Genomic DNA, 17,630 nt, shown 5'->3' on the forward strand with positions numbered 1-17,630 from the left:
ATATGTAGATGGTCTAGAGGAGTGTGTGTCTCTGTGCATACCTGTTTGTACCAGTTACTCGATAGGCAACAGAGCTGAGTGCTAAGAGAACGGATTGGAGCCCAATTGCCTGAAGTTGAACCTTTGCTCAACTAAGTACTGTCTGGGACTTTGGGTAAGCCATATAACTGTTTGGTTTTAGTTTCCTTGTCTGTAAGAGGGAAGATAATTTTAGTGTCTATCTTATTGTGATTATTGTGAAGATTGACTGAAATATATTTATAAAAGGCTCTTAACAGGTCTTGGTACATGGTAAACTGTGCATGTGTGACCAAGAGTCTCAGGCTAGAAATTTTGAAAGCCACTATTTTATTTAACTTTAACCCAAATGCTTTTTGCTTCTGATGCATTTAAAGGAAGCTAAGTCTCATTTATTGTACTGCCCATGAATCTATTGAGTCTATTAGCCAAATTTTATTTATCCAGATGTTTTTAATTATTTCCTCTTGGATATTGTACTAGGCTGTTTCAGATCAGAGCAACTGCTATTTTTAAGCATCCTGTCTGTGCCAGGCACATACTTCTCTTTCAGAAGACTTTTTGTCTACTTCTAACTCCTTCACCAAGTTCTTTTTTGCCTCAACTCAATTCAGCAAGCATTTATTGAGTTTCTGTATGTTCCACTGGGTGCACAAAGCAGTAGGTGTGGAAATAATAATACTTAGAAGAAGCAACCAGCCCAGTGAGTAAAACACATATGTAAATGATTAATGCTGAACAATGTGGAAAGCACTATAGAGAATAAGACTAGGGTCAATGGAGCTCAAAGAAAGGAGCAGTCACTTCTCTTTGTGCAGGCTAGGGGATGCTTCATAGAAGAACTGAAATAGGAGTTCACAACATTGCTGTACAGGAAGAAAAGGGAGAGGACTCCTAGCAGATGGTGCTGGGTGTGCAAGGACAAGATGAGCATGACACGGCACGTTCTGGGAACCATGTAAGATTCCCAGGGTGAGAGGTGGAGGATTAGGAGAGGAGGTAGGTTGTGGCCAAATCTGGTAGGGCTTCCTTTGTTAAAGACTAGAATATGAAATTATCTAGTTGGACATCAGCAGTATTGATGCACTTTAAACAGTAGGATAACATGATCGAATCCTTCATTCATGTAACAAATTAGTACACATCACCTTTGTGCCAATGATTGTGATAAGTTCTGGGTTTAGAGGGGCAGTGCGACATGGGAGCAGAGGTTAAGATACTGATTTTGGTGCCAAATTTCCAAGGTTTGAATTCTGGCTCTATTGTTTTTAGTTTCAATGACCTTAGACAAGTTAGTCAATCCCTCTGCACCTCATTTTCCTCACCTATAAAATACAGCTAAAACTAGAATCGAACTTTAAGGATTGCTGTGAGGATAAATCTATTAATAGAGAGAAAACACTTAGACAAGTTAGCTATCATTATTATTGTTACAATTTTGAATAAAATCAGTCACTGACCTTGTGAATCTTATATCTTAGTGGGGAAGGCAGAAACCCATGAAGTCAAAACCCATATGAATATATAATTACAAATATGCTATTATAAAAGTTCTGTAAAAGAAGCAAAGGGGTGATTTGACAGAGAAAAACAGGGAGGTAGGAGAGATGCCTTCTCTGTTTAGGGTGGCCAGATGAGGTGGTACTGAACCTGAAGTCTGAAGCATCTGTCAAACACTCTCTTCTCTAGACATTTAGCCTGAGCCCATAACTTCAACATCCACCTCTCTGTGATTGTGTCTTGGTTTGTTCAGGTTGCTGTAACAGAATACCATGGACCAGGTGGCAAATGTTATTTTACTCAAATAATATTTGAATAAAGATTTTATTCCTTAGATTCTTTTTGAAAAATAGTACATTTTTATTGATCTGAAAGATAAACTTAATTCAATGTTCTGTATTACAAAGGGTATGAGACTATATTGACTGAATGAAAGAAAAGAGGATCAAATAGGAACAAAAGTTAATAGTTTCTAAGAATAATTTCCACAGTAGTGGAAAGTTTCAGAAAACAGTGATTTATAAATTTGATGACCAGTAAGAAAACATCCTACGAGGAAATTATCTAAGTTCATGCTCTAAGGAAAATGTATCATTAATTTGATCAATGCGATTATAAAGTTGTCAAACCAAACATATATTGAAGCAGTTTTCTGGATCTATAAAATCTTTTTCTGCCTCATAAATGAGACCTGGACTTCTTATTTAAGAACTTCTCATATATATTGTGTAAGCTGTATAATTTTTAATACAGGATTTGAAAAAGATTGGTGTTTATACTCTGCCCCAGAATTTAATATTGTTTTTAATCTAATTTGCTTACCATTTTCTGTAACTCAGTCACTCAGAGCAAACTGCGTACTAAGAGAAATAGGTTCAGAATCTTTCCCATAACCTCCTCCTTTGTTTTGTTCTAACCTGTTTTCCTCTTTAGGTTACTGTGGATATTCATTATAACTGATTCATTTAACAGTAAAATATCCCCAATAGAGAGATGAGGAAGCAAGTAAAAGAGGATATGGAGCTATTTGTCCTTGACTTGTAACGCTGAGAATTAGAGTGAATTTCTTTTTTTTAAAGATTTTATTTATTTTATTTTTAAAGAGAGGGGAACTGAAGGAGAAAGAAAGGGTGAGAAACATCAATGTGTGGTTACTTCTTCCACGCCCCCTACTGGGGACCTGGCCCACAAAGCAGGTATGTGCTCTGACTGGGAATTGAACCTGTGACCCTTTGCTTTGTAGGCCCGTGCTCAATCCACTGAGCTATACCAGCCAGGGCTAGAGTGAATTTCTTTAATTCACTTCTTCTTTCCCACTGTTGAGCAGCTTACTTTGTTGTAAGCATTAGCACTCAGCACTATCCTGTTTCTGTTACCTTTATTTTCTGCAGCCTTCTAAGCCACAAGCGAGTTTTACCTTTGATTTTCTGTGGAGCTGCCAGAACCCTTTGTCTTACAATTGTTCCCATATGAATTTTAAGAATTTACTTAATGTGCCTTAACTAGCTACCTGCCAATGCAAACATTTGAGAGTTCACAGATCATTCATAAACCTTGACTATGTCCCCCAAGAACTGCCAAATCGACTGCTATTGTGCAACGGTAAAAAAGTTACATGTTGGGAACCAATATGCAGAGAAGAGACTGGAATAAGGCCAAAAAATGATAGATTGGTCTTTTCTCAGTTCTCTTTACCACCCATTCCCAGAGTTGTATTCATGATCTTGATATCCCTAGTAACTGCATCACATCCCAACTTCAGCCTCCCATAGCTCCCCCCACCCCCACACCCATCAACTCTCCCACTTGAATGCACCCACTAAAGCAACTACTTGACTGGAGTCATTCAATCAGCTTACTCATCTACTTCCTGACTACTCCACTCGGTTTCTCCCTTCTCTCCATACTCAGCTTTGATCCAAGTCCCTTCATTGTAATTAATTATCCTTTCTCACTCCTTGCATTAGACTTACCTGATGAAGATCCAGCCCGCATTAAAACCTACTGTTTTCAACCCTCTGCTTGCACCAAGAAGTGGAGTATTTCCAGGGGGGAAATCCTGTTAAAAACAAGGCAACAGGCCCCATATGCAGTCGCTTATGCTATGCCCTGTGTCACCACGCCCAGACTCACTACCTAACTTAATTAGTTTCACTCTGTCTTACAGCGGTTCAAGCATGGGCAGGGTCACATGGGATTCAGGCAGACTGAAGAAAATTTGTGGAGCCTTTGGGATGTCTGACATGCCTTCATTCTGGGGTGGGGCGATCCATGTGCTCCACAAGCCAGGAGTCCCATGAGTGGGAAGTCCCGATTCCTTATATAGTAAGTGCACACAAAGCCAGCAAGGTACCAATACTGACCTTCGGTTATCTAACAGAGCTTCATCCTATGCATGTGGGCCCTTACTCAAGGTTATATGAACACTGCCAAGTTATGTTTACCCCTGACATCCGGGTGAGGGAGTCTGACTGACTGCATTTTCCCTATTATCTACTACTTCAGGGTTACTCACTGTACAATCTACATGAGGGTGTCTTCCACAAGGGCCCCTTGGCAAGGAGCACAGAACCTTGCACCCATATACCACAACAGCAGTATAAACTACAGCAACAAGTGACTGAAACACATGCAATGAAGCCACCCCCAGGTACAATGGGCAGTCCAATTTCTGGGCAAGTATGGTCATCCGTGTGAGCCATACACCCAGAGGGCACCTGTGGGAACTACAGCCCATGAGCTATTCCCCGCCTCCCAGTAATGCTTAAGAGTATGAGTCTGACACAGAGCTATCGGAGTCCAGGCCACCTGGGCTTGTCCTTCAGGGTTCTCAATGCAAAGAGGGGCTGGTCCAGCCAGCTGCATGGTCTCAGCTGTGGGTCACCCTGAGTCATTCCATACGGAGTAGTTGACTACCAGCTGGAGCCAGTCATACCATTTCTCTGTCCCAGCATAGATGTCAGTCCATTTTGCATTCCACAAGGATTGTACACTATTCCACTGGTGCTGTAACCAAGTCCAGTTTGACACAGAAGCGGGAGAGATGCACCATGGGAGGCTGGTGGCCATGCTCAGGGGGATCTCAGTGCAGACCCAGACCTCTGATTGGTTAGCCAATGAGGCATAGGTATGTATCCAGTCCATTAATGTGTAACTTTGTACCATAGGAATGCAAAAACAAGCAGTTATTGGAATTAACAATGGCAAATCATGGCCCTCAGGCAATGTATAAGCAAATTTCTGCTCAGCTGATAAGACAGTGGCTGGCAGAGGGGGCCTTGCTGGATGCAAATGCTACACCTTTCATGCCTCAACTGGAGGTGAAGTGGGGTTCAGCATCTATTTGCAAAAACAGTGGAGAACTCATCATGGGCCATAAGGATATCACAAAGATGCCACGGAGAAGCATTTTGTGGTCTGCTGACTCTGAGTATGTTACCTACAAGATTGGGGATCTAATCACCCAGGGTACTATTTGCAAATGTCTCTCCACCCATTGTCCCCAAGGGGCAAGAAGAGCCACCCAACACATGTGCGGGGCTTTCATTTCCCAAGGCCACATCTAAGTGGAGGTTTGCCCTCAATCCAGGCCCTCAGGCGCATGCAATAGAATATTTCCTTGTTTTCCTACGACTGTTTTTGGCAAAGCATCCCTAGTCTGGTGTGCAGGGTATGCTGCTAAAAATCCAGTAGCCATGTCCACACATGTGATTGCATAACTATGCCCTCTGAACTAGGCAGGACCCCAATCACATCGACCTGCCACCAGATCAGTGGTACCTGTCCCCACACCACCTGCCCAGTGGTTCCCACAGGCCTCCGGGGATGCTCTCATGAGCAGGCAACACAGGTCTTGCAAGCTTCCTATACCTCTGCTAAGGTGATAGGTAACCCCCAAGCTTTTATAGTAAATCAATGGTCTTCTGTCAAGCATGTAAGAGGTGACAGCATAGCCACTGGGTGACCTGTTCCTGATGGACCAGCAGGCACTGTTTCCAGCCCGTGCACCTTGGCTAGAGTATCAGCCTCATTATTCTTAGGAGAAGCAAGGGGGGGCATGCCCAGTCACATGATATACAATAATTTGCTTCTGGTGGCCTAGTTCCCATAGGTCTTGCCATAAGGCCTGTCCCCATAATGGCCTATGCATAACCATCCATTTATTTACATGCCATATAGAGATCCATAATCTTAGCCCCCCGTACACCGTCCAACTCTCTGTGCAAATAGGGGCGGCGCTTCATTTGCAGTTGGGAGCCACACAATTCACAGTTCTGCCCACTGGCCATGCAGGGGATTTAAAGGGACTGTGAGTGGCCCTAATTATCCCCACATTTTCCAACTCTCCTATAGTTGCCAGTAATCTCATGTCCCCGGGGGCAACCGGTACTGCTTTATGTGTGGGGGAGGGCAACTGAATGGGGGAATGCTCAGCATGGCCCTGCAAGGACTCAGTCCAGGCCTGCACCAGGTGCCAGGAGCTCACATTTGTATAGCACTGGTGCCTGGAGACCCACACTGGCCACAGGCTCTGACTTCCGAGACTGCACTGCCTCTTCTTCCAGTGCGTTCAGGCCCCTGTGGCCTGTTAACAGAAGCCAGGCCCACTGGACATTTGTAGAAGACCAGTGAACAGCTAATTCCACACATGGCCTTTGGTCCCCATCCGTCACCTGTAGACAGGTCCCTCGGCCCTCCCCCTGTTCAAATTGCCAAAGGATATCTTCTTGGGAGGCTGGCACAGCTATATGGTCTTCCAGGGGCACAGGCCAGGCCTCCCAGAGCACAACCCCTGGTTTCCTCCTCACCACCTTCTTCCAGGGCCGCAGGAAATGTTGGTTAGCTAGCAAAGTGTCCAGCATGTCTCCTGCGTCCTCTCAGCTGCTGCAACCCCTTGGGCTTCCAGGTCACCGCCCCTGCCTCTGTGGCTCCAGCTGCTGCTGCCTCCCTCTATCAGCATGCTGGGAGAGGAGCTTTCTGGACACCGGCACTATCGTAGCCATAGCACATAACCTGGGCTGCAGCCCTACAGCCCAGTTGCTCTTGGCAACTTTGTTCCAGGTCTGTGCAGGGCAGGGGAGGGAAAGGGGGAACTGAAGCAGCAATTCCCCTCCTCTTCCTCTAAATCATCCACTACGATTGGGCAGGTCTTCCTCCAGGGCACTGTCCTGAGCCTCTGAGGCTGCCACTCCATCTCAGAGCTCTCCTAACTGAGCAGCATCATGAAGTGCAGCCCCTGTTACAGCTCGAAAAGCTGTAAGAAACAGCCAGCCCACGGACCCCACAACTGCCTGGGCGACTGTCTTCTCCACGGCCTCTGCTACCACTCACAGGGCCTTCTCTACCATGTTGGGTGTGCCACTAAGATTGGACCAGTTCTAGGGAAATGGGGTGTCCAAGTTGCCGGGGGACTTGCCAACAAATACCATATGCACGTGGCTGTCCACCCCACCAAGCCCTGTGCCAGTGGTCCCAATAGCTCTGACTCCATACCATGCTACATGAATCCTGCCAACTATGTCAATTGTCTTGCAGCCATTCAAGCCTGGGCAGATTCACATGGGATTCAGGCAGACTGAAGAAAATTTGTGGAGCTGTCAGGATGTCCAACATGCCTTTATTCTGGGGTGGGGCGATCCATGTGCTCCACAAGCCAGGAGTCCCATGAGTGGGAGGTCCCGACTCCTTATATACTAAGTGCACACAAAGCCAGCAAGGTGCCAATACTGACCTTCGGTTATCTAACAGAGCTTCATCCTATGCATGTGGGCCCTTACTCAAGGTTATATGAACACTGCCAAGTTATGTTCACCCCTGACATCTGGGTGAGGGAGTCTGACTGACTGCATTTTCCCTACACACCCTCTTCCAGGAAAAGAATCTTAAACTAGTCAATCTGGAATTATCTGGTCAGTACTAGTGAGGTAATCTTCCTGATAGAGTCCTGCTACCCCCTAAAAGAAGGTGACTTTGCCACAGCCAATAAGATCTTTAAAATGTACTCAGTTGAATTTTGCTATTTTATTTTCATTGTTTACACTATTACAGATGTCCCCATTTTTCCCCCTTTGTCCACCTCTCCTTTGCCCTTGCCACCTCTTCCCTCTGGCCATTACCATACTGTTGTCTGTGTCTATGGGTTATGTGTACATGTTTTTTTGCTAATCCCTTTACCTTCTTTCATCCAGTCCCCCCACCCAACAGCTGTCAGTCTTTTTCATGTATCAATGCCTCTGTTTCTATTTTGTTCATCAGTTTATTTTGTTCATTACATCCCATATATAAGTGAGGTCATATGGTATTTGTTTCACTGACTGGCTTATTTTACTTAGCATAATAGTTTCCAGGTCCATCCATGTTGTTGCACAAGGTAAGATTTCCTCCTTTTTAAATTCTTTTTAAAGATTTTATTTATTTTTAGAGAGGGAAGGGAGGGAGAAAGAGAGAGAGAGAGAGAGAGAGAGAGAGAGAAACATCAATGTGCCGTTGCTGGGGGCTGTGGCCTGCAACCCAGGCATGTGACCTGACTGGGAATCGAACCTGGGATGTGCAGCCCGCGCGCAATCCACTGAGCTACGCCAGCCTGGGCTAGAGTTCCTCCTCTTTTTAAAGTATATTTTATTCATTATGCTATTAAGTTGTCCCAATTTTTTTCTCCCCTTTAACCTCCTCCTCCCTGCATCCCCCAACCCACCAGCATTCCCCCCCCCCCGACTTCCTGTCCATAAGTTGTACATATAAGTTCTTTGGCCTCTCCATTCCCTATGCTATTCTTAATCTCCCCATGTTTATTTTGTGCCCACCTATCATGCTTCTTATTCTCTATACCTTTCCCCCCATTCTCCCCTATCCTACTGATAACCTTCCATGTGATCTCCATTTCTGTGATTCTGTTCCTGTTCTAGTTGTTTGCTTAGTTTTAGTTTTTGTTTTTTAGGTTCAGTTGTTGATAGTTGTGAGTTTGTTGTCATTTTACTGTTCATAGTTTTTGATCTTCTTCTATTTCTTAGATAAGTCCCGTTAACATTTCATATAATAAGGGCTTGGTAATGATGAACTACTTTAGCTTTACCTTTTTAGGAAGCACTTTATCTGCCTTTCCATGATAGCTTTGCTGGATAGGGTAATCTTGGATGTAGGTCCTTGCCTTTCATGACTTTAAAAACTTCTTTCCAGCCCCTTCTTGCCTGCGGAGTTTCTTTTGAAAAATCATCTGATAGTCTTATGGGAACTCCTTTGTAGGTAACTGTCTCCTTTTCTCTTGCTGCTTTTAAGATTCTCTCCTTATCTTGAATCTTGGGTAATGTAATTATGATGTGCCTTGGTGTTTGAACTCTCATCTGATAGGTTGGATATCTCCTTGTCACTTAGTTCTTTTTTGGAGTTTTTAATCTGTTCTTTCATTTGGGCCATATTTCTTTGTCTTGGCACACCTGTTACATTCCTGTTACGCCTGAGGTATTTGCCATGGCAGGGCAACCCTCTGTAGCATTGTGGTGCTGTGGAGGTGGGGTCAGAAAGGGAACAATATTTGCTTGGCTCTCACCACACTTTCTGTCACTTCCCTCACTTCCCATAAGTGGATTGTGCCCTTTCAGGTGCTGATTCGCAGGTGGGTGGGTTTGTGTACATTTTAGGACCCTGTGGGCCTCCCCAATGGACTCCTGTGTGAGACAGGGAGTTTCCTCCACTGCCACAACCCCCACAGATTTTTTAGAGCCAGGGTTTTTTTGTTTTTGTTTTTGTTTGTTCTTTTAGATTTTATTTATTTACTTTTAGAGAGAGGGGAAGGGAGGGAGAAAGAGAGGGAGAGAAACATCAATATGTGGTTGCCTCTCCAGCACTCCCCACTGGGGACCTGGCTTGAAACTCAGGCATGTTCCCTGACTGAGAATTGAACCGTCAACCTTTCAGTTCAGAGGTCGGTGCTCCATCCACTGATCCACACCAGCCAGGGCCAGCCAGGGGTTTTGAGTCTTTAGTTTCCCACTCTGAAACTGTGGGTTTCACAGTCTGTCTCACTCCCTCGTTGTTCCTCCCAGCTTATCCGTACATGAATGTGGGATTTCCCGGGTGATTCATTACCTTGCCTTGCCGTGTGCCTTCTCCACCCTGGCAGCCTGTCTCCACCCCTCCTACCGGCCTGGATGAATGTTTCCTTATTCTCTGGTTGTTGGACTTCCATATAGTTTGATATTCTGGCAGTTTGGTTGTTGTTTGTTTTTAAATTGGTTGTTATCCTTCTTTTGGTTATATGAAGAAGTAAAGTATTTCTGCCTATGCCTCCATCTTTCCTAGAATCTCCCAAAAGGTAAGAGTTCCTTCTTTTCTATAGCTGTGTAGTATTCCATTTTGTAAATGTACGACAATTTTTTATCCACTCATTTACTGATAGTCACTTGGGCTGTTTCTAGATCTTGGCTATTGTAAATAATGCTGCTGTGAACATAAGGGTGCATATATTCTTTCTGATTGGTGTTTTGGGATTCTCAGGATATATTCTCAAAAGTGGGATCACTGGGTCAAATGGAGTTCTATTTCCAGTTTTTTGAGGAATTCCATACTGTTGTCCACGGTGGCTGCACCAGTCTGCATTCCTGCCAGCAGTGCACCAGGGTTCCCTTTTTCCACATCCTCACCAGCACACATTGTTTGTCAGTTTATTGATGACAGCCACTCTAGTAGGTGTGAGGGAATGTATCTTTGTGGTTTGAATTTGCATCTCTCTGATGATTCATGACATGTTTATCAGTCATCTGTATATTCTCTTTGGAGAGTGTGTTTAAAAAAAAATAAGGGATTAAGCAAAAGGAAAAAGGACCCGTGGACATGGACAACAGTGTGGTGATTACTGAGGGGAGAGGGGTATAAGGGGACTAAATGGTAATGGAAAAAATATAATAAAGATTAAATTAAAAAAAAACAACCTCAACCATGCAGACAGAATTTGTGAACACAAATTTCAGCTGGTTGTAGAGTACTCCTTGGGAGGAAATGAAACTGGAAAAGCCAGTGTTCATGCTGTTTGTTACCTACCAGACCCAATAAGCAGAGACAGGGATTGAATATTCATATTCACACGGCCAGCGATCTAGAGGATGGCAGGTTTGCACCCTAACAGACTGTCTTAAATTCCATTTTAAAATGGCCCCTTTTATAAAGAGAAAAAATATATAGGTAAGAGGTTTGGAATTAAGGGAAAAGTTAATTGGATTAAAAAAAACAACTTCAGCATTCTCGCTCTGGGTGATGGTCATCTCACTGTGGAGCACAATGGCTCAGATACCACCTTGATTACTTGCAGTCTTCCTGAGGCACAAAGGTAAAACTGCTTGTGGTTTCCTGGAGTCGGGGTGGGTCATACCTTCAGTTCCTGGAACAATAGCTTTTACGTGCATTGATTACTAAGCTTATTAGCTATTACTTAAACTGAAATTTTCCAACTTTGGAATGCCCCATCAGAAATTCCCTATGATGCTTCTTTTCCCACTGTTTGAAAGGGGCCATGTCATCCTCTTTCTTGCCTGCTTTGGCAGCACATGTACTAAAATTGGAACGATACAGAGAGGATTAGCATCACCCCTGGGCAAGGATGACACACAAATTCATGAAGTGTGTCATGTTGTCCTGGTTCTTCAAACTGTCTGTGTTCCCTTTCCTACCTTACTCTCAGCTGATGGACCTATCTCAACTGGCAAAAATAGAAGCAATCCCAAGGACTGTCCTCACTGTCCAACTACCAGATCAGACTCTGCACGTGAGCCCAGACTTCCCGACTCCTCTCCTGTTTCTATGGATGGAACTCCCTTCTCCTATATCATCAGGGAAACTCCCCTGCTGGGCACTGGATCCCATCCCTTCCTGATGCTCCTGCCCTTCCAGTGCTTTGAAGAACTTCACTTTTGCAATTACTTCTTCTTCTTCCTGTTGGAGCTGATTTTTAAATTGCAAATAGTTCTCTGCCTGGAAAGCAAATACTTCTCCAGAGGCCTAGGGGTCAGCTCTGTGATATTCTTATTATATCATTTTTCTAGCCATTGAAGAATAAACATTTTTCTTCTGTGTTAACTAATTGAGGTTCTGTGAATTAAACTGAACAAAATTTAGAAAGAAGGAAAGAAAGAAAGAAAGAAAGAAAAAAAGAAAGAAAGAAAAAAAGAAAGAAAGAAAAAAAGAAAGAAAGAAAACGAAAGAGGAAAAAAGAAACCCCATTCAAATTAGCAAGAGAAAAGACAGGAGATCACACTAAAATATAAATCAAGGAGATTAGAAATAGGGGCTTGCATACTATTTTAATAGGAAAAGGGATGGGGGAGAAGGGCACTCATGGATAAACAATTGACATTTAGGGAAAATAAACAGGACCTCAGGGAAATGCATGGGGGATGTGATGGTTTTGTGACAATCTTCCTTAGTTGTGAAACTCCCCAAACTCCTGGTGAGATGATTTATGACCATGGGTTTTTGGAGGAGGCTTTGCTTATAAGTAGATAAGGGAGTTCATTTAAAAAGCCTTATATTTTCAAGTCCCTTAAGCTTAACATAATTTTGGTGTTACAGTGCCATATTCTGGACCCCTTCATAGCACTCTGCTAAATTATTCTTACTGGCAGGCGAACACTGAAACAAACTCTACCTTAATCACAGCCCTCTCACCTACTGCTCCATTCCTCAACTCCTCTTCAAAGGAGTCAGAGGGATCATATTTTAAACGTGAAAATTGGATTGTCAGTTTCCTGATTAGTTCACTCAAGCTTCACATTGCACTTAGAATAAAATCCAAATGCCCTGTCCTCTTCTATAAGGTTCCACGTGATGGGGCCTCCGTGTGTCCCCCCCCCCCCCGTTCACATTTAATCCCCCAGTCATCAGCACAGCTGTGTCTCCCACAGAAACAAACCCAGAACCCAATTTCTTTGAGGCTTATGAACAGTGCACATAAATATTTCTTTGGAACAAATGTATAAGAAGAGTCAACAGACCAAAGATTTACTAATCCAATAGAATTGGGAAGGTCATCTGAAATGTGTTTCTTGAGAGTATTAAAGGCTGTCTTAATGACATGATATGGTTAATACAGCTGCCTGAGTCACCTAGCCACTTGATTTCCAATGGTCAGCCACTTGGTACTTATAAGGACCAAGGAACACTTCTGGAGCTGTTATTTAAACAGCAAAGAGTTCTCTGCCTTGTAGGGCACAAGGAAGTCCTGCTCCACAGCCCTAGGGGTTTTGCTCTGCAAACTCCACACAGCTTCCTTATCCACCACAGATAACTCTTGCCTTAAAGATCTGCAGGGCCTTAAGGGCCAGGAAGCAGGCAAGCTTGCAGCAAATCCTGGGCCTGATTCAGAGCACTCTGTTACTCTAGCAACTCCAGGAACACTCAAAACTGGCAGAATTCTGAGTTATCAAGTACGATGTCAAAGGAATACTGTCACGGTGGACACAGGTAGCCAGGTTCTTGGTGATCAGGACAAAGAATTGAACCAAACACATAGTTTATAGCAGAGAACATGGGAGCAGGCCAACTCCAAGCAGAGACTGACCTCATGGGCTGGCGGGATTCTGTTCTTACAGGGCAGATGCTTTCTGGCCAGTTTTGGCAGGCTTTTATTACACATGTATAAGTAGTTGTATTACTGTAAAGCTATTGTGCATGGGGTCTCCCATGATTTTCCTTGATTGGCCACCTGCGAAGGGGTTGCACAATGTTACCAAATGGGTCTCCCCTTCTCCGGGGCTCGCCCTGTACTAGGTTCGCCTTGCCCTCTGCTAGGGAATTATAGCTCTCTGTATCAGAGACTGATGGAAAGGAAAGGAATTATTTATTCAAATGTCATACAGACTTAAGAGTAATGACTTAATGTCTTTATTAAAATCCCAAAGTCCCTTAAAACACCCACAAACACACACAGCCCTTCCTTCCCCCCACTTTGCCTGGTCCGGGGTACTGTATCTCAGGAAAAGAAATAGAGGTCAATGGCTCACGTAGCTCCTGGTTCTTTCTAGTAATCCGTGTTCAGCTGATAGGCCTCCCTCGGTTTCCAGAACCATCAGCTGTGTCACCAGGATCTCCAGTTCTTAGTCCAAAACCACAAGGCACCTTCTCATGGCCCACCAGCAAGAGTCCTTTCACCCCTTTCCTTCCCTCAGCAACTCTCCTACATTCTTCCAAAGTGCTAAGAGAGAGCTCTGTATCACTGCTACCTCTTGCTTTCTGGCTTCATAAGCTGCGTAGTTCTTCTTGTCATGGCTGCTGCACCTGGGTTTAAATCCCAGCACCAATCTTCCTCTGCAGCCCCATTTCCAACTCCTCCCACAATCAGCTACACCTGCTAGCATTCCCACATTTTTCCAGTTTTTCTGGGCTGCCCTAGTAAGTCCAGGCAGGCATGGCCCCTTGGTGTGGAGCCAACATCTCCAAGCTCTTACAGCAGGCTCTGTAACCAGGGGGGTTGCCTTCCAGTTACATCCTGGGTGGAATGCACTCCCATCCCCCTGGCTCAAAGCACGGCCGCAGCTATCTATGAAATCAGTTAAAGGTTACAGATATGTTAAATGACCGTTCAAGAGGTTATCTACAAAGCTGTTGCTATGCAAAACACCTCTCAATGGCCCTGCTCCATGTGTCTCATCCCCCAGTTCAGACTTGTGGGGGTGGGGACACTCCATATTTTTAATATTTCCTGGACACCCTGAGTTCTGGACCCCATCACAAATCCTTCTTTTGGGGACCCCTGGCTGCAGCCTCTTACACTCCCACAACTGTCGTAAATATACCAGCTGCAGCCCTCAAAGAAGCATTATTCCTCTTTCTTAGTGATGGAGGCTATAAAGTACAACTTTTACCTACAATTTTACCACCACCTAGATTCTACAATTAAACTTTACTATGTCATATTTTTAAGTCATTCATCCATTTATTGTTACCTTTTAAAAATCTGCAGACATAAGACCAGCACACACTTATGCTCAGGATTTAATGGTAAAATTTAAATGTGTTATAGGTACAATAAAACATAAAAACTATATACCCACACTCTACTTGGATGTGGATTCCTCAAACGGACTACCAGTACTTTGTCTATTTTCTCAAATAGACCAGCACGTGTAAGTTGAGGGTGCTTGTGAATATGATGTGCCCATATAAAATCTCCTGGACTGAGAAGGGAGGAGGACAAATGCCCAGCATCTTGGGTCTCATGAATGAACCCTAGTCTCTGCTTCAGCCTATCCTTAACCAGGATGGGAAAAGCTTGATGGCATGAATGGGGAATCCTGTCTGATGTTTCCTTCAGAGGGAAGAAAATTGGGGTTATTCTCCAGAATTGGTGGACAATGTCTATATGGGGCTGATTTGGGCTCAGGGAAAGAATATGGCTTGGAGTTCCCCCATTCTGTCACAGGGACACTGCCACATTATCCACATTTTCCTGGCTCTTTAAACTCATGATCTGGAGTTTTATTTTGCTTTGTGCTAGTATGGCACTTTTAACTTATCCCCTCATTAAACAATAATGTCCCACTTTGGACATTGTTTCCTAAAAATCCTACCTCAAATCTGCAAAGGGAATTCCAGCTTTCTGATAAGGTTTTGAATGCTTCACACATAATCTCAATAAACACTTTACTAGTGAAACCTGTGTTGAGACTGGGTAGAGACTTGGCCATTAAAGGTATTCACATTTGAAAAGGCCACATGGATTCTGAAATGGGAGGAGAAATCTCTTCACAGAAAGAATAAACTTCTTAAACTTCTTTTAATTTATAATTTGCCTTTTAATTTGTGTTTGCCCAGTGGCTAGGTCAAGTGGTTGAATCAGTGAGCTAGCCCTCTACCAAATCCCGTTAGCAAGCTATACATAAACATGGATTAGTCAACTACATTCAAATCAATTTTCTGAACCAAAAGGAATGTCCTTTTGGAACGCTGCTTTATTTAGGAATGCAGCTTTCTCGTGTGCACACTGTGATCACCTAAGGGCCCACTCTAAAGAGTTGTGACATTTTACCTTCTCACAGTAGTTTGTGTTGATCTTTTCCCCTCTACCCCTGTTAACTTTTGGTGAAAATGACCTACCTGTTCCTTTTGATAAATTCAAGCTAACTATTCAAAACAAGCAAATAAACAAACAAGAGAATGTATTCAATAGATGCTCTACCCGAACTGGTAACAAATGAAATGCACAGACACCCCAACAGACAGAGTCAATGGAAGGTGGGAAGACAGGAGAATGACGTGGGTATCTCCTGATAGCACTCGCAGTCCTTGCATTGTTGCTACTCTACGCAGTAGTTTTGATTTGATGTAAACCCACGTTTCTAACTTCTTTCTCTAGCAGTAAATATTGATGAGAGGTTACGTATGCAACCTTATGGAATTCACAAAAAGGGGAAAAATTACTGACTTAAAATGTGGAAACAAAATGTGTTTCGTTCTTTAACTAGTCATTAAACAAGCTAACTTTGTTCCTTTCACATAACTCTAACAGAATATCAATGAAAACTTTGGAAAGTACTTATTTTCAATTACAAAGGAACACCATTTAAAATCTTTTTCATGTAACACTTAGTAACATTTGCAAATATTGTCCTTGAACAACTTTCTTTGTTATTAAGAACTAGAGAGTCAAGAAGGCCTTCTTCATAAATGTTCTGTTGTGGGAGGTTTTTTTTTGCGGGGGTGGGGAGTTGCTTTGTGAACATCCTGATCATGTCAGCTCCATCCTGTAATGCTGATTGCATTGAGGACATGCTTGGGTCTTTGTACAATAGACTGCGTTTGATTCTTTGTTCCTGCTTTGCTGTTGCAAGATAATCAATACATTACAGATATACTTATTATTCAGCTACAAATGAACTATAACTTTGTGAAGGCAGTTAGTGTGTGAACTATTGCATAGAATGTGGGTTGGGAAGATTCTTAGGGAAACCTGGGCAGGTAGTTCTATATTGCTTTGAATAGCCCCGTATCTGTACTAGCAGATCCCCTAAGGAAGAGAAGGGGTTGAGAAGAGAGAACTTGATTTACTGAGCACTTATATGTGCCAAGTATCCTGCAAAATGGATTGCATAAAGGTTTTTATCTTTTTCTCCACTTTTTGCCTAACTGACTCCTTTTTTTCCTTCAGATGTCATCTCTAGTATTACTTCTTAAGTGGAGTTTTCCCAAACTTGAACAAATCTTCCTATCATAATTCTCAGAGCTCCAGGAACTTCCCTCCATAACATTGATCTCACTTGTAACTTGACCTTTATTTGTGTGGTTATTTCTAATGTCCATCTCCCCAAGTAGCCTGTAGATTCATGAAGGCAGTGCTCTTGATTGGTTTTGCTCATCATTGTACTACAGTAGCTACCACAGTGCTTATACACATCAGTGTTTAATAAATATTTACTGAATGAATGCATGGTTAAGAATTTGAGATTATAATCAGACAGACCTAAAGCTGAGTACTGCTGTAGTAGGCTGAGTAATGACCCCACAGAAAATCAGGCCCTAAACCCTGCGACCTGTAAATGTTGCCTAATGAGGGAAAGGGGCCTTTGTAGATGGTACTAAGGATCCTGAGATGGTGAGATTATCTATACTGGTGTCACTAAATGAAATCACAAGTGTCCTTATAAAAGAGAGTCAGTGAGAGAATTGACTCAAACAGAAAAGGGGAAGGCAGTGTGACCTTTTGGAGTGCTGCTACCAAGAACTGTGGCCACCGTGAGCCAACAGCCTCCAGGACCTGGAAGAGGCAAAAAAGGGATGGTTCCCAAGAACCTTTAGAAGGAGCACAGTCCTGACGACAATTTGTTTTGGCAAGAGAAACTGAATTACAATTCTGGTCTCTGGAACTGTGAGAGAATAAATTTCTATTGTTTTACACTACTAAGTTTGCATTAAGTTGTTTCATCAGCCCTGGGAAATGCATATATCTGACTTTACAAATTATTAGGTAGGCTGTGTGATCTTGGGCAAGTTATTTAATTTTCTGGAGTCTGCCTCCTCATCTCTAAAGTAGGGACAATACATAAGCCTGCTTGGTGTCAGGAGCCGACAAACAGCTGACTTTTGACACAGTCGGGTCGGGTGAGACGCATCTGCACAGCAGAGGCGAC

At 43.3% G+C, this 17,630-nt stretch overlaps 1 non-coding gene across 1 annotated transcript; it reads left to right on the plus strand.

Moving 5' to 3' along the window:
* Nucleotides 1-11,042: 11,042 nt before the first annotated feature.
* On the plus strand, nt 11,043-11,145 carry LOC123807003. The gene has a single exon (XR_006783574.1). It is a non-coding gene; the product is annotated as a U6 spliceosomal RNA (small nuclear RNA).
* The last annotated feature ends 6,485 nt before the right edge of the window (nt 11,146-17,630 follow it).

Source organism: Phyllostomus hastatus, unplaced genomic scaffold (genome assembly GCF_019186645.2).
Source record: "Phyllostomus hastatus isolate PE091 unplaced genomic scaffold, TTU_PhHast_1.1 phas_scaffold_39, whole genome shotgun sequence".
Lineage (NCBI taxonomy): Eukaryota > Metazoa > Chordata > Mammalia > Chiroptera > Phyllostomidae > Phyllostomus > Phyllostomus hastatus.